Here is an 18,733-nt window from a genome sequence, read left to right on the forward strand (position 1 = left end):
AGGGGATTAAGAGCTCTGCTTGAAGGAGCTCCAGAGACGGGCATGAGCCGCTACTATCAGCGCGGACCCCAGAGATGGGCATGAGACGCTAAGGCTGCTGCTGCCGCCACCAAGAAGCCTGTGTGCAAGCACAGGTCACTATCCACACCGCCCCTCCCAGGAATCTGTGCAGCCCGCTACTGCCAGGGTCCCGTGATCCCGGGACAACTTCCCCGGGAGAACGCACAGCGCGCCTCAGGCTGGTGAAAGGTCATGCTGGCCTCTGCCGCTGCAGGCTCGCCCTGCATCCGTACCCCTCCCTCCCCCCGGCCTGAGTGAGCCAGAGCCCCTGAATCAGCGGCTCCTTTAACCCCGTCCTGTGTGAGCGAAGAACAGACGCCCTCAGGTGACCTACACGCAGAGGCAGAGCCAAATCCAGAGCTGAATCCCAGGAACTCTGAGAACAAAGAAGAGAAAGGGAAATCTCTCCCAGCAGCATCAGGAGCAGCGGATTAAATCTTCACAATCAACTTGATGTACCCTGCCTCTGTGGAATACCTGAATAGACAACGAACCATCTCAAATTGAGGAGATGGACTTTGGGAACAACGATATATATATATATATATATTTCCCTTTTTCTCTTTTTGTGTGTGTGTATGCGTATGCTCCTGTGTGTGATTTTGTCTGTATAGCTTTGCTTTTACCATTTGTCCTAGGGTTCTGTCAGTCAGTTGTTGTTGTTGTTTTTTTTTAGTATAGTTTTCAGAGCTTCTTATCATTGGTGGATTTGTTTTTTGGTATGGTTGTTCTCTTATTTCTTTCTTTCTTTCTTTTTAATTACTTAAAAAATTATTTTTAATAATTATTTTTTGTTTTTTATTTTAATAACTTTTATTTTATTTTATATTATCTTTTTCCTTCTTGATTTCTTTTTTTCTACCTTTTATTCTGAGCCATGTGGATGACAGGCTCTTGGTGGCTCAGCCAGGCATCAAGGCTCTGCTTCTGAGGTGGGAGAGCCAAGTTCAGGACATTGGTCCACCAGAGACCTCCCAGCTCCACGTAATATCAAATGGCGAAAATCTCCCAGAGATCTCCATCTCAACACAAAGACCCAGCTCCACTCAATGACCAGCAAGCTACAGTGCTGGACACCCTATGCCAAACAACTAGCAAGACAGGAACACAACCTCACCCATTAGCAGAGAGGCTGCCTAAAATCACAATAAGGTCACACACAGCACAAAACACACCACCAGACGTGGACCTGCCCACCATAAAGACAAGATCCAGCCTCATCTGCCAGAACACAGGCACTAGTCCCCTCCACCAGGAAGCCTACACAACCCACTGAACAAACCTTAGCCACTGGGGGCAGACACCAAAAACAATGGGAAATACAAACCTGCAGCCTGCAAAAAGGAGACCTCAAACACAGTAAGTTAAGCAAAATGAGAAGACAGAGAAACACACAGCAGATGAAAGAGCAAGGCAAAAACACACCAGACCTAACAAATGAAGAGGAAATAGGCAGTCTACCTGAAAAAAAATTCAGAATAATGATAGTAAAGATGATCCAAAATCTTGGAAATAGAATGGAGAAAATACAAGAAACATTTAACAAGGTCCTAGAAGAACTAAAGAGCAAACAAAGAGTGATGAACAACACAATAAATGAAATTAAAAATTCTCTAGACGGGATCAATACCAGAATAACTGAAGCAGAAGAACGGACAAGTGCCCTGGAAGATAAAATAGTGGAAATAACTACTGCAGAGCAGAACAAAGAAAAAAGAATGAAAAGAAGTGAGGACAATCTCAGAGACCTCTGGGACAACATTAAACACACCAACATTTGAATTATAGGGGTCTCAGAAGAAAAGGAGAAAAAGAAAGGGACTGAGAAAATATTATGGTCAAAAACTTCCCTAATATGGGAGAGGAAATAGTTAATCAAGTCCTGGAAGCACAGAGAGTCCCATACAGGATAAATCCAAGGAGAAACACGCCAAGACACATATTAATCAAGCTATCATAAATTAAATACAAAGAAAAAGTATTAAAAGCAGCAAGGGAAAAGCAACAAATAACATACAAGGGAATCCCCATAAGGTTAACAGCTGAACTTTCAGCAGAAACTCTGCAAGCCAGAAGGGAGTGGCAGGACATATTTAAAGTGATGAAAGGGAAAAACCTACAAGCAAGATTACTCTACCCAGCAAGGATCTCATTCAGATCTGATGGAGAAATTAAAACCTTTACAGATAAGCAAAAGCTAATAGAATTCAGCACAACAAAACCAGCTTTACAACAAATACTAAAGGAACTTCTCTAGGCAGGAAACACAAGAGAAGGAAAAGACCTACAATACCAAAAGGAAAACAATTAAGAAAAAGATAATAGGAACATACAAATTGATAATTACCTTAAATGTAAATGGATTAAATGCTCCAACCAAAAGACATAGACTAGTTGAATAGATACAAAAACAAGACCCATATATATGCTGTCTACAAGAGACTCACATCAGACTTAGGGACACATACAGGCTGAAAGGGAGGGGATGGAAAAAGATATTCCAAGCAAATGGAAATCTAAAGAAAGCTGGAGTAGCAATTCTCATATCAGACAAAATAGACTTTAAAACAATGACTATTACAAGAGACAAAGAAGGACACTACAAAATGATCAAGGGATCAATCCCAGAAGAAGATATAAAAATTGTAAATATTTACGCACCCAACATAGGAGCACTTCAATACTTAAAGCAAATACTAACAGCCATAAAAGGGGAAATCAACAGTAAAACAATCATAGTAGGGGACTTTAACACCCCACTTTCACAAATGAACAGATCATCCAAAATGAAAATAAATAAGGAAACACAAGCTCTAAATGATGCATTAAACAGGATGGACTTAATTGATATTTATAGGACATTCCACCCAAAAACAACAGAATACACTTTCTTCTCAAGTGTTCCTGGAACATTCTCCAGGATAGATCATATCTTGGGTCAAAAATCAAGCCTTGGTAAATTTAAGAAAATTGAAATTGTATCAAGTATCTTTTCCGACCACAATGCTATGAGACTAGATATCAATTACAGGAAAAGATCTGTAAAAAATACAAACACATGGAGGCTACACAATACACTACGTAATAACGAAGTGATCACTGAAGAAATCAAAGGGGAAATCAAAAAATACCTAGAAACAAATGACAATGGAGACACGAAGACCCAAAACCTATAGGACGCAGCAAAAGCAGTGCTAAGAGGGAAGTTTATAGCAATACAAGCCTACCTCAAGAAACAGGAAACATCTCGAATAAACAACCTAACCTTGCACCTAAAGCAATTAGAGAAAGAAGAACAAAAAAACCCCAAAGCTAGCAGAAGGAAAGAAATCATAAAGATCAGGTCAGAAATAAATGAAAAAGAAATGAAGGAAACAATAGCAAAAATCAATGAAACTAAAAGCTGGTTCTTTGAGAAGATAAACAAAATTGATAAACCATTAGCCAGACTCATCAAGAGAAAAAGGGAGAAGACTCAAATCAATAGAATTAGAAATGAAAAAGGAGAAGTAACCACTGACACTGCAGAAATACAAAAGATCATGAGAGATTACTACAAGCAACTCTATGCCAATAAAATGGACAACCTGGAAGAAATGGACAGATTCTTAGAAATGCACAACCTGCCGAGACTGATCCAGGAAGAAATAGAAAATATGAACAGACCAATCACAAACACTGAAATTGAAACTGTGATTAAAAATCTTCCAACAAACAAAAGCCCAGGACCAGATGGCTTCACAGGTGAATTCTATCAAACATTTAGAGAAGAACTAACACCTATCCTTCTCAAACTCTTCCAAAATATAACAGGGGGAGGAACACTCCCAAACTCCTTCTGAGAGACCACCATCACCCTGATAGCAAAACCAGACAAAGATGTCACAAAGAAAGAAAACTACAGACCAATATCACTGATGAACATAGATGCAAAAATTCTTAACAAAATACTAGGAAGCAGAATCCAACAGCACAGTAAAAGGATCATACACCATGATCAAGTGGGATTTACCCCAGGAATGCAAGGATTCTTCAGTATATGCCAATCAATCAATGTGATACACCATATTAACAAATTGAACGAGAAAAACCATATGATCATCTCAATAGATGCAGAGAAAGCGTTCAACAAAATTCAACACCCATTTATGATAAAAACCCTCCAGAAAGTAGGCATAGAGGGAACTTTCCTCAACATAATAAAGGCCATATATGACAAACCCACAGGCAACATCGTCCTCAATGGTGAAAAACTGAAACCATTTCCACTAAGATCAGGAACAAGACAAAGTTGCCCACTCTTACCACTATTATTCCACATAGTTTTGTAAGTTTTAGTCACAGCAATCAGAGAAGAAAAAGAAATAAAAGGAATCCAAATCGGAAATGAAGAAGTAAATCTTTCAGTGTTTGCAGATGACATGATGCTCTACACAGAGTATCCTAAAGATGCTACCAGAAACTACTAGAGCTGATCAGTGATTTTGGTAAAGTAGCAGGATACAAAATTAATTCACAGAAATGTCTTGCATTCCTATACACTAATGATGAAACATCTGAAAGTGAAATTAAGAAAACACTCACATATACCATTGCAACAAAAAGAATAAAATATCTAGGGATAAACCTACCTAAGGAGAAAAAAATGTGTATGCAGAAAATTATGACACTGATGAAAGAAATTAAAGATGATACAAATAGATGGAGAGATATACCATGTTCTTGGATTGGAAGAATCAACATTGTGATAATGACTGTACTACCCGAAGCAATCTACAGATTCAATGCAATCCCTATGAAACTACCACTGGCATTTTTTAGAGAACTAGAACAAAAATTTTCACAATTTGTATGGAAACACAAAAGACCCCGAATAGCCAAAGCAATCTTGAGAAAGAAAAACGGAGCTGGAGGAATCAGGCTCCCTGACTTCAGACTATGCTATAAAGCTACAGTAATCAAGACAGTATGGTACTGACACAAAAACAGAAAAATAGATCAATGGAACAGGATAGAAAGCCCAGAGATAAACCCACACACATATGGTCACCTTATCTTTGATAAAGGAGGGATGAATATACAGTGGAGAAAGACAGTCTCTTCAATAAGTGGTGCTGGAAAAACTGGACAACTACATGTAAAAGAATGAAATTAGAACACTCCCTAACACCATACACAAAAATAAACTCAAAATGGATTAAAGACCTAAATGTAAGGCCAGAGACTTTAAAACTCTTCGAGGAAAACATAGGCTGGACACTCTATGACATAAATCTCAGCAAGATCCTTTTTGACCCACCTCCTAGAGAAATGGAAATAAAAACAAAAATAAACAAATGGTATCTAATGAAACTTAAAAGCTTTTGCACAGCAAAGAAAACCATAAACAAGACAGAAAACAGCCCTCAGAATGGGAGAAAATATTTGCAAATGAAGCAACTGACAAAGGATTAATCTCCAAAATTTACAAGCAGCTTATGCAGCTCAATATCAAAAAAAAAAAAACAAACAACCCAATCCAAAAATGGGCAGAAGACCTAAATAGACATTTCTCCAAAGAAGATATACAGATTGTCAACAAACAGTTGAAAGAATGCTCAACATCATAAATCATTAGAGAAATGTAAATCAAAACTATAATGGGATATCATCTCACACCGGTGAGAATGGCCATCATCAAAAAATCTACAAACTATAAATGCTGGAGAGGGTGTGGAGAAAAGGGAACCCTCATACACTGTTGGTGGGAATATAAATTGTTACAGCCACTATGGAGAACAGTATGGAGGTTCCTTAAAAATCTAAAAATAGAACTACCATATGACCCAGCAATCCCACTACTGGGCATATACCCTGAGCAAACCAAAATTCAAAAAGGGTCATGTACCACAGTGTTCATTGCATCTCTATTTACAATAGCCAGGACATGGAAGCAACCTAAGTGTCCATCGACAGATGAATGGATAAAGAAGATGTGGCACATATATACAATGGAATATTACTCAGCAATAAAAAGAAACGAAATTGAGTTATTTGTAGTGGGGTGGGTGGACTTAGAGACTGTCATACAGAGTGAAGTAAGTCAGAAAGAGAAAAACAAATACCGTATGCTATCACATATATATGGAATAATAATCATAAAAAAAAAGATCATGAAGAACCTAAGGGCAAGACGGTAATAAAGATGCCGTCCTACCAGAGAATGGACTTGAGGACATGGGGAGGGGGAAGGGTAAGCTGGGACAAAGTTAGAGAGTGGTAGTGTATTTATGGACTTATATACACTACCAAATGTAAAATAGATAGCTAGTGGGAAGCAGTCGCATAGCACAGGGAGATCAGCTCGGTGCTTTGTGACCAGGTAGAAGGGCAGGATAGGGAGGGTGGGAGGGAGGGAGATGCAAGAGGGAAGAGATATGGGGATATGTATATGAATAACTGATTCACTTTGTTATAAAGCAGAAACTAACACACCATTGTAAAGCAATTATACTCTAATAAAAATCTTAGAAAAAAAAAAGAAATGTAATGATTACTCAGAGAAAATTAAGCATGCTGGTTTTGAGCTATTCCATCAGCTAATTATATGACCTTGGATAAGTAATTCAAAATTTAACGTTTTACAGTGGTCTCCCATGTCCAGCCTGATCTGGGCCTGCAGTAATTCTATTTATAAACATTCCTTTTACTCTTGTCCTCCTCATTCACTCGGCTCTAGTCACAGTAGCTTCCTTACTCTTTCCTGAACATGCCAAGTATACTCCAGCCTCAGCTTTGCAATTTCTTCTGCCTGGATCATTCTTACTTCAGGTATTTTCACTTCCTTCAGTTTTTTTAATCTAATGAACCTATCATTGAGGCTTTCCTTGCCAACTTAATGAAAAATTGAGTCCATCTGCAAGAACTTTCTCTCTCTTTCTCATCCTGCTTTAATTTTTCCCCAAGCTCTTTCCAAGCATCTTGATTGAATTTATATATATTTGTTTATTTTCTTATCCTCTTTTCTAGAATATAAACTCTATGAGACACAGGCTGTGTGTGATTTGCTTATGGTATAATCTCTAGATCCTAGAACAGTGCCTGGCATATAATAGATGCTCAATAAATACTTGCATGAAGCAATTAATTCAGCAACCACTTAATCAGTGACCTTTTTGTGCAAGCATACCAAAGACAGACTGGAGATACAGTGCCCAGTAAGATAGGCTTGGCACGTGTGGAGTTATAGTCTTAGATACAAAATATTTATAATGTGACAAATCTGTACATTATTTAACCTCTCTTTATTTGTGCTTTAATGAAGGGTTGAATTCAATAATCTCTAAGGTTTCTTTCATTTCAAAATTTCTATATTATTACTGTGCTAAGGTCAAGTTGGATTCCAAATCCTTCCTAATCTACCTCCATTTCACTGTTCTAACACCTCTCTCTCAAGTCTGTTTTATATCCTCTACTCCTTAAGTACGCTCTCAAAATTGTCAACTCTGAACTTGCATAAAAATTTTTTCATATACTGAGTTCTCTTGTTCATTTCTGCCCATCTGTATCTTATCTACTCTCAAAGGTGGTCCAAATCCTTCTTATCTGTGAAAACTTGACTTCACTAAACCAGCTCACAGTAATTACAATGAGAACTTGTTGATTAGTTTAATCGACCTCATTCACAGTGAAAATGCAAATAAACTGAGTCCTAGAGACCTTGCTTCTTAGTAAAAAGCTCTAGGTAGTTGATGACAAATTTTGCTTGTATACCTGAGCTCCCAATTTAGAGATCTTCTGCCTGGACCTGGAGATTGTATATTCTTTTGTAATGTTGCCTTAGTCTATTCAGGCTGTTATAACAGAATAACATAAATAGCTTATAAATAATAAAATTGTATTTCTCACTGTTCTGGAGAATGGGAAGTTAAGATCAAGTTGCTGGCAGATATGGTGTCTAGTGAGGCCCTGCTCCCTGGTTCATAGATGGCCATCTTCATACTGTGTCCTCACATGGCAGAAAGGGCAAAAGATCTCTCTGTAGTCTCTTTTGTAAGGGTACTAATCCCATTCATGGGGTGCTCTGCCCTCATGCCTTAATCAGTCCCTGAAGGCCCCACCTCCAAGTACCATCAAATTGGGGATTAATTCTTAACATATGAATTTCAGAGGGATATAAACATTCAGTCTATAGTAGCTGCTAAATATCTTTTTTATTTATAATGCTAAGTATACACAAATTAGCTGAAACATAAATTTATGTTGGAAAAACCAGGGCTTTTTGAGATGATAACTCAGAGTTTTCAGAACTCTTTTTTTTTTTCAATATATCTGATCCTTTTGTGAAATTTTTCTGAAAAAAGCATTATTTAATGGAATCTTGATTTACATCACAAATAATAATATTGTGATTTCTTCTAGAAAAACATTTACATACCCTAATATGAGTATTATGAATAGGTGTGTGTTTCATGTGTTTTTTCTAAACACAAATGTGAGCACAAATAGAGATACTTCTTAGATCTTTGCATTTTTCACTTAGTACTTTTTGTAGATTTTTCCATATCAGTCCTTGTTCTTTCTAATGTTTGCAGAGTATTCCATTATATAAAATATAATAACTAAGCATCTAGGTATCTCTTGATGGGCTCTTTAGGTATTTTCATTGTTTTCTTTTGCTACTCCTAGTAACAGTTTAATCAATATAATATATATATATTTATAAATTTTATACACAAACCCACCATATAAATATAAATAGTTTTTCATAAATTTATGGGCCACTTATTCTTTTTTGTGAACTACATGTTCCTATCCTTGGTTGATTTTTGTATTGATTCAATCATCCTTTCCTTTTAAATTTGTATGGGCTCTTTGTAAATTGAAGGTATTAGCTCTGTGTCAAGTGCTGTAAATATGTTTTGCCAGTTGTCACTGGTATTCACTTCTTTGAGATTTAAGACAACTCATGAAATAAGACTCTGAACGCTATTCAAAATTAAGTGGATATCTGAGGCAATTATTCAGCAGAGTCTATCCAAGAAAAAAATGCTCAATCACTTTAATATTTCAAAAGGAAGTGTTAGTTTGGCTTATTTTTTAGGAAATAAAATTACTGGCATAGCAAAATAATCTTTTATCTTGAGGGCAATGGCATAAATAATATTTAATAGCTTTTGCAACATAGTTCATATATAATTTAGACATTTTGTAGGTGTCACAAGGAACTTTTCCTCTTTTCAGTTCTTGGTCATCCCTTCGAAGTAGTTGTTCTGGTCATACGGACATGTATTGTGTCTCCTTTATGCCACAATGTCATTAATGTTTAACTTAAGGTAAAAGAAAATTGTATTTTGAGAATTAAATATTTAGGAAAGAATAATAGTGATAATTATATTGATAAAAATTCATTTAGGACATATAAATATATACCAAATAGAGACGGAATCCTTGCTTCTCCCCCACATTAAAAGGTCTGACTAATTTTCTTCACCTCTCTCTCTCTTCATTGTTTCTACCACCTACTTGAAAAATCTCAGTTTTTATTGAGGGATATTCAATTGTATAGTCTACTATTCTAGTCATTATGTGGAAATTTTGAATCCCCTCTATCTTATATAATTGTTTTACTTCTGACAGACATTTACATCATTGTTATTTCCATTTTCACACTCTGTGGTTTGGATTCTCTCTACTAAGCATGTCAGCTTGCAGTTAGCATACTTGGTCTCAAGGTTTGATGTGAGGTCACCTGACACTTTTCTGCTTTTAAATCATGTTTTTTAGTGGCATATTGGTTTCTATTTTAATTTCTCTCTACTTTTAGTTTAACATAATTTTTCTTCTCATTTATTTGATGCATATAGAGATATCATTTGAAATGGTTTCTGGAAAACGTTATTTATAAACAGATGTTGCTCTAGACACACATATAAAATCTTTTATCTAGAATTCAATAACATAAAAATATTCAGTAGCTTGTACAAAAAAATGGTGTATAAATATATATCAAATACAAGTAGAATACTTTCCCTTTTATATTTGTTTATTTATCTTTCTATTTATCAATCAATCATGTATTTACCTATTATCTGTACATATAGATAAAAAACAAAATAATGGGCATACCTAAAGAGTATAGGTGTGTGTGTTTACATATATACTTGTGTGTGTGTGTGTGTATATATATATATATATATATATATATATATATATATATATATATATATACACATATACATATATATATATATATGCATACATACAGAGAGGGAAGGAGAAAGAATTCTACTTCTATTTGGTATGCTTTCCATCATCTGAAAACGTTCAAAACACACTATTAGAGAAACTGTGATGTTTTAAAATACAAAGTATCTGGAACAAATCTCAGAGATTTTCTATGGTGAATTGGTGAAGCAAAAACGAAAACAAAAACAAAGCAACTCTGCATTACCTACAGCCAAGGTTTACGCACTTCTCCTGGGGGACTAAGGAAAGAGTGAGAAGTCACGTAGTACGGGTATTAAGAGGGTGGGCTCTGGATGCCTGGTGACTGGGTTCACTAGCTGTTTTTCATTGGCAGTGACACAACTATTCTATGTCTCTTTCTACTTATTTATAAAATATGGCACATAATAATCTCCATCCTATAGGGTGTTGTGAGGATGGATAAATTAATACATGTAAAGTTCACTGCAGAATGTTTGGAATGCAGTAAATGCTCAGTGAATATCTGGTTGTATTATTACTGTTATTATCCTATCTAAGCCTGTCTAAAAGAGACTTTTTCCACACCTTCCACAAATACAGCAATCCTTCTGCTTTATTTGAAGTTTGGGAGCTAGTTGGCTTTTAGAGGAATGCAATCAAAGTGAGAGAGTGAGGAGGGGCATGCAGCTGGGGCATGGCATGGAGGGGCATGCCATGTAGGATGGCAGCTGAAATGCTTGGGCATGATTGTTTTCATGAGACTAAAGCCTAGGGCACAGGGGAGGGTTGGCAATAAGGTGAGAAAGGTAGGCTAGCATCAAACTGTGACCAGTATAATTGTCATATTGAAAACATTTAAAAGTCACTGAACCCCAGCTCTAGGACCAGTTTCTACAAGTTTGCCTTTGATAATGACTGTCTTTGTTCCTGGTCAGTTTCCTGATCAAATATTACAGATCTTAAGATTTTTTTTCTCAATTTCAAGTGAAGAATGTGAAAGATATGGTATAATGTTGTGAGAATTAAATGAAATTAAATATGAGAACTTAGTATAGTCCCTGGCTTTGAAATGATAGTTATTACTGTTATCAATATCATTATAATTATTATTTTATACACTTCACCAGAGGAAACATAAAGAGTCAAAATTACATATATTTATATACAGAGAAGGCCAAGGAACAAGGCAATGAGAATGTTTTTAAAAACTACAATAAGAGAAATATTAGATTTGTGCCAGCATCTGGCTGGTTCACCTTGCGCAGACAAAAATAATTTCAGTAATTTGCTATTGAAAGTTATATCAGGTATCAATCTTTTTCCCAAAAAATTTTATTCATAGAAGATTGTAAGCATGAAAAATACCCACACGGGGATAACATAAGAAAGTTAAAAGGCACAGCATCCAAGTGAATAAGATATCACATCAGCGTCCTTACCATTTCACAACCTGAAGACAACTGCAGTGTAGCCAGCCCAAGAGCAAGCAGAGGCTGCCAAGGAGCCAGATGCTATTGCTGGAAAGAAAATTTTCTCAGCTCAGCATCTGGTCTTGCAATCCAGAAAGAATGAGGGCAAGCAGAGCTTTGTAGAGGGGAACACAGTGTCCTTACCTAAATGCTGTATGTATTATAAAAAGTAATATTTATAATATTTTTTTAAACATCTTTATTGAAGTATAATTGCTTTACAATGGTGTGTTAGTTTCTGCTTTATAACAAAGTGAATCAGTTATACATATACATATGTTCCCATATCTCTTCCCTCTTCCATCTCCCTCCTTCCCACCCTCCCCATCCCACCCCTCTAGGTGGTCACAAAGCACCGAGATGATCTCCCTGTGCTATGCGGCTGCTTCCCACTAGCTATCTATTTTACATTTGGTAGTGTATATATGTCCATGACACTCTCTCACCCTGTCACATCTCACCACACACCCTCCCCATATCCTCAAGTCCATTCTCTAGTAGGTCTGTGTCTTTATTCCCGTCTTGCCACTAGGTTCTTCATGGCCTTTTTTTTTTTTCCTTAGATTCCATATATATGTGTTAGCATACTGTATTTGTTTTTCTCTTTCTGACTTACTTCACTCTGTATGACAGAGTAACTCCATCCACCTCATTACAAATACCTCCATTTCATTTCCTTTTATGGCTGAGTAATATTCCATTGTATATATGTGCCACATCTTCTTTATCCATTCATCTGTCGATGGACACTTAGGTTGCTTCCATGTCCTGGCTATTGTAAATAGAGCTGCAATGAACATTTTGGTACATGACTCTTTTTGAACTATGGTTTTCTCAGGGTATATGCCCAGTAGTGGGATTGCTGGGTCGTATGGTAGTTCTATTTTTAGTTTTTTAAGGAACCTCCATACTGTTCTCCATAGTGGCTGTATCAATTTACATTCCCACCAACAGTGCAAGAGTGTTCCCTTTCCTCCACAACCTCTCCAGCATTTATTGTTTCTAGATTTTTTGATGATGGCCATTCTGACCGGTGTGAGATGATATCTCATTGTAGTTTTGATTTGCATTTCTCTAATGATTAATGATGTTGAGCATTCCTTCATGTGTCTGTTGGCAATCTGTATATCTTCTTTGGAGAAATGTCTATTTAGGTCTTCTGCCCATTTTTGGATTGGGTTGTTCGTTTTTTTGTTATTGAGCTGCATGAGCTGCTTGTAAATCTTGGAGATTAATCCTTTGTCAGTTGCTTCATTTGCAAATATTTTCTCCCATTCTGATGGTTGTCTTTTGGTCTTGTTTATGGTTTCCTTTGCTGTGCAAAAGCTTTTAAGTTTCATTAGGTCCCATTTGTTTATTTGTGTTCTTATTTCCATTTCTCTTGGAGCTGGGTCAAAAAGAATCTTGCGGTGATGTATGTCATAGAGTGTTCTGCCTGTGTTTTCCTCTAAGAGTTTGAGAGTGTCTGGCCTTACACATAGGTCTCTAATCCATTTTGAGTTTATTTTTGTGCATGGTGTCAGGGAGTGTTCTAATTTCATACTTTTACATGTATCTGTCCAATTTTCCCAGCACCACTTATAGAAGAGGCTGTCTTTTCTCCACTGTTTATGCTTGCCTCCTTTATCAAAGATAAGGTGACCATATGTGCGTGGGTTTATCTCTGGGCTTTCTATCCTGTTCCATTGATCTATGTTTCTGTTTTTGTGCCAGTACCAAACTGTCTTGATTACTGTAGCTTTGTAATATAGTCTGAAGTCAGGGAGCCTGATTCCTCCAGCTCCATTTTTCGTTCTCAAGATTGCTTTGGCTCTTCGGGGTCTTTTGTGTTTCCATACAAACTGTGAAATTTTTTGTTCTAGTTCTGTGAAAAATGCCAGTGGTAGTTTGATAAGGATTGCATTGAATCTGTAGATTGCTTTGGGTTGTAGAGTCATTTTCACAATGTTGATTCTTCCAATCCAAGAACATGGTACATCTCTCCATCTATTTGTATCATCTTTGATTTCTTTCATCAGTGTCTTATAATTTTCTGCATACAGGTCTTTTGTCTCCTTAGGTAGGTTTATTCCTAGATATTTTATTCTTTTTGTTGCAATGGTAAACGGGAGTGTTGTCTTAATTTCACTTTCAGATTTTTCATCATTAGTGTATAGGAATGCAAGAGATTTCTGTGCATTAATTTTGTATCCTGCTACTTTACCAAATTCATTGATTAGCTCTAGGAGTTTTCTGGTAGCATCTTTAGGATTCTCTATGTATAGTATCATGTCATCTGCAAACAGTGACAGCTTTACTTCTTCTTTTCCAATTTGGATTCCTTTTATTTCTTTTTCTTCTCTGATTGCTGTGGCTAACACTTCCAAAACTATGTTGAATAATAGTGGTGAGAGTGAGCAACCTTGTCTTGTTCCTGATCTTAGTGGAAATGGTTTCAGTTTTTCACCATTGAGGACAATGTTGGCTGTGGGATTGTCATAAAAGGCCTTTATTATGTTGAGGAAAGTTCCCTCTATGCCTACTTTCTGCAGGGCTTTTATCATAAATGGGTGTTGAAATTTGTTGAAAGCCTTCTCTGCATCTATTGAGATGACCATATGGTTTTTCTCCTTCAATTTGTTAATATGATGTATCATGTTGATTCATTTGCGTATATTGAAGAATCTTTGCATTACTGGAATAAACCCCACTTGATCATGGTGTATGATCCTTTTAATGTGCTGTTGGATTCTGTTTGCTAGTATTTTGTTGAGGATTTTTGCATCTATGTTCATCAGTGATATTGGTCTGTAGTTTTCTTTCTTTGTGACATCTTTGTCTGGCTTTGCTATCAGGGTGATTGTGGCCTCGTAGAATGAGTTTGGGAGTGTTCCTCCCTCTGCAGTATTTTGGAAGAGTTTGAGAAGGATAGGTGTTAGCTCTTCTCTAAATGTTTGATAGAATTCACCTGTGAAGCCATCTGGTCCTGGGCTTTTGTTTGTTGGAAGGCTTTTAATCACAGTTTCAATTTCAGTGCTTGTGATTGGTCTGCTCATATTTTCTATTTCTTCCTGGTTCAGTGTCGGCAGGTGGTGCATTTGTAAGAATCTGTCCATTTCTTCCAGGTTGTCCATTTTATTGGCATAGAGTTGCTTGTAGTAATCTCTCATGATCTTTTGTGTTACTGCCGTGTCAGTGGTTACTTCTTTTTCATTTCTAATTCTATTGATTTGAGTCTTCTCCCTTTTTCTCTTGATGAGTCTGGCTAATGGTTTATCAATTTTGTTTATCTTCTCAAAGAACCAGCTTTTAGTTTCATTGATTTTTGCTATTGCTTCCTTCATTTCTTTTTCATTTATTTCTGACCTGATCTTTATGATTTCTTTCCTTCTGCTAGCTTTGGGGTTTTTTTGTTCTTCTTTCTCTAATTGCTTTAGGTGCAAGGTTAGGTTGTTTATTCGAGATGTTTCCTGTTTCTTGAGGTAGGCTTGTATTGCTATAAACTTCCCTCTTAGCACTGCTTTTGCTGCATCCCATAGGTTTTGGGTCTTCGTGTCTCCATTGTCATTTGTTTCTCGGTATTTTTTGATTTCCCCTTTGATTTCTTCAGTGATCACTTCGTTATTAAGTAGTGTATTGTGTAGCCTCCATGTGTTTGTATTTTTTATAGATCTTTTTCCTGTAGTTGATATCTAGTCTGATAGTGTTATGGTCAGAAAATATACCTGATATGATTTCAATTTTCTTAAATTTACCAAGGCTTGATTTGTGACCCAAGATATGATCTATCCTGGAGAATGTTCTATGAGCACTTGAGAAAAATGTGTATTCTGTTGTTTTTGGGTGGAATGTCCTATAAATATCAATTAAGTCCATCTTGTTTAATGTATCATTTAAAGCTTGTGTTTCCTTACTTATTTTCATTTTGGATGATCTGTCCATTGGTGAAAGTGGGGTGTTGAAGTCCCCTACTATGATTATGTTGCTGTTGATTTCCCCTTTTATGGCTGTTAGTATTTGCCTTATGTATTGAGGTGCTCCTATGGTGGGTGCATAAATATTTACAATTGTTATACCTTCCTCTTGGATCAATCCCTTGATCATTATATAGTGTCCTTCTTTGTCTCTTGTAATAGTCTTTCTTTTAAAGTCTATTTTGTCTGATATGAGAATTGCTACTCCAGCTTTCTTTTGATTTCCATTTGCATGGAATATCTTTTTCCATCTCCTCACTTTCAGTCTGTATGTGTCTCTAGGTCTGAAGTGGGTCTCTTGTAGACAGCATATATATGGGTCTTGTTTTTGTATCCATTCAGCCAGTCTGTGTCTTTTGGTGGGAGTATTTAATCCATTTACATTTAAGGTAATTATCGATATGTATGTTCCTATTCCCATTTTCTTAAATGTTTTGGGTTTGTTATTGTAGGTGTTTTCCTTCTCTTGTGTTTCTTGACTAGAGAAGTTCCTTTAGCATTTGTTGTAAAGCTGGTTTGGTGGTGCTGAACTCTCTCAGCTTTTGCTTGTCTGTAAAGGTTTTAATTTCTCCATCAAATCTGAATGAGATCCTTGCTGGGTAGAGTAATCTTGGTTGTAGGTTTTTCTCCTTCATCACTTGAAGTATATCCTGCCATTCCCTTCTGGCTTGCAGAGTTTCTGCTGAAAGATCAGCTGTTAACCTTATGGGGATTCCCTTGTGTGTTATTTGTTGTTTTTCCCTTGCTGCTTTTAATATGTTTTCTTTATATTTAATTTTTACAGTTTGATTAATATGTGTCTTGGTGTGTTTCTCCTTGGGTTTATCCTGTATGGGACTCTCTGTGCTTCCAGGACTTGATTACCTATTTCATTTGCCATATTAGGGAAGTTTTCAACTAATCTCTTCAAATATTTTCTCAGTCCCTTTCTTTTTCTCTTCTTCTTCTGGGACCCCTATAATTCGAATGTTGGTGCGTTTAATGTTGTCCCAGAGGTCTCTGAGACTGTCCTCAGTTCTTTTCATTCTTTTTTCTTTATCCTGCTCTGCAGTAGTTATTTCCACCATTTTATCTTCCAGGTCACTTATCCGTTCTCCTGCCTCAGTTATTCTGCTATTGATCCCATCTAGAGTATTTTAATTTCATTTATTGTGTTTTTCATCGTTGCTTGGTTCCTCTTTAGTTCTTCTACGTCCTTGTTAAATGTTTCTTGCATTTTGTCTATTCTATTTCCAAGATTTTGGATCATCCTTACTATCATTATTCTGAATTCTTTTTCAGGTAGACTACCTATTTCCTCTTCATTTGTTAGGTCTGGTGTGTTTTGACCCTGCTCCTTCATCTGCTGTGTGTTTTTCCTTTGTCTCATTTTGCTTATCTTACTGTGTTTGGGGTCTCCTTTTCACAGGCTGTAGGTTCGTAGTTCCCGTTGTTTTTGGTATCTGTCCCCAGTGGCTAAGGTTGGTTCAGGGGGTTGTGTAGGCTTCCTGGTGGAGGGAACTAGTGCCTGAGTTCTGGTGGATGAGGCTGGATCTTGTCTTTCTGGTGGGCATGTCCACGTCTGGTGGTGTATTTTGGGGTGTCTGTGGCCTTATTATGATTTTAGGCAGCCTCTCTGCTAATGGATGGGGTTGTGTTCCTGTCTTGCTAGTTGTTTGGCATAGGGTGTCCAGCACTGTAGCTTGCTGGTCGTTGAGTGAAGCTGGGTCTTGATGTTGAGATGGAGATCTCTGAGAGATTTTTGCCATTTGTTATTACGTGGAGCTGGGAGGTCTCTTGCGGACCAGTGTCCTGAAGTTGGCTCTCCCACCTCAGAGGCATGGCCCTGATGCCTGGCTGGAGCACCAAGAGCCTTTCATGCACACAGCTCAGAGTAAAAGGGAGAAAAAATAGAAAGAAAGAAAGAAAGAGGATATAATATAGTGAAGTAAAATAAAGCTATTATAAAGCAAAGCTATACAGACAAAATCTCCCCCAGAAGCATATACATATACACTCACAAAAAAAGGAAAAGGGGAAAAATTAATATATCCTGCTCCCAAAGTCCACCTCCTGAATTTGGGATGATTCGTTGTCTATTCAGGTATTCAACAGATGCAGGCACATCAAGTTGTTTGTGGAGTTTTAGTCCGCTGCTTCTGAGGCTGCTGGGAGAGATTTCCCTTTCTCTTCTTTGTTTGCACAGCTCCTGGGGTTCAGCTTTGGATTTGGACCCGCCTCTGCATGTAGGTCGCCTGAGGGCGTCTGTTCCCCGCCCGGACAGAACGGGGTTAAAGGAGCAGCTGCTTCAGGGGCTCTGGCTCACTCAGGCCAGGGGGTAGGGAGGGGCACAGAGGAGGCGGGGCAAGCCTGCAGCGGCAGAGGCCGGCGTGACGTTGCAGCAGCCCGAGGCGCGCCGTGTGTTCTCCTGGGAAAGTTGTCCCCAGATCACGGGACCCTGGCAGTGGCGGGCTGCACAGGTTCCCGGGAGGGGTGGTGTGGAGAGTGACCTGTGCTTGCACACAGGCTTCTTGGTGGCGGCAGCAGCAGCCTTAGCGTCTCACACCCGTCTCTGGGGCCCACGCTGCTAGCCGCGGCTCGTGCCCATCTCTGGAGCTCGTTTAGGTGGCGCTCTGAATCCCCTCTCCTTGCGTGCCGTGAAACAAAGAGGCAATAAAAAGTCTCTTGCCTCTTCGGCAGCTGCAGACTTTTTCCTGGTCTCCCTCCCAGCCAGCTGTGGTGCGCTAACCCCTTGAGGCTGTGTTCACGCCGCCAACCCCAGTCCTGTCCCTGGGATCCGACTGAAGCCCGAGCCTCAGCCCCCAGCCCCCGCCCACCCCAGCCGGTGAGCAGACAAGCCTCTCGGGCTGGTGAGTGCTGCTCGGCGCCGAGCCTCTGTGCGGGAGTCTCTCAGCTTTGCCCTCCGCACCCCTGTGGCTGCGCTCTCCTCCGCAGCTCCGAAGCTTCTCCCCTCTGCCACCCGCAGTCTCTGCCCGCGAAGGGGCTTCCTAGTGTGTGGAAACCTTTCCTCCTTCACGGCTCCCTCCCACTGGTGCAGGTCCCATCCCTATTCTTTTGTCTCTG

At 38.2% G+C, this 18,733-nt stretch overlaps 1 long non-coding RNA gene across 1 annotated transcript; it reads right to left on the minus strand.

Moving 5' to 3' along the window:
• Positions 1–719: 719 nt before the first annotated feature.
• LOC309647505 lies at positions 720–17,864 on the minus strand. Its single transcript, XR_014256095.1, has 2 exons — positions 17,282–17,864; positions 720–1,172 (listed from the first exon to the last, which is right to left on the minus strand). It is a non-coding gene; the product is annotated as an uncharacterized lncRNA (long non-coding RNA).
• Between the last annotated feature and the right edge of the window lie 869 nt (positions 17,865–18,733).

This window comes from Balaenoptera physalus, assembly GCF_965194825.1.
Source record: "Balaenoptera physalus genome assembly, chromosome: 18".
Lineage (NCBI taxonomy): Eukaryota > Metazoa > Chordata > Mammalia > Artiodactyla > Balaenopteridae > Balaenoptera > Balaenoptera physalus.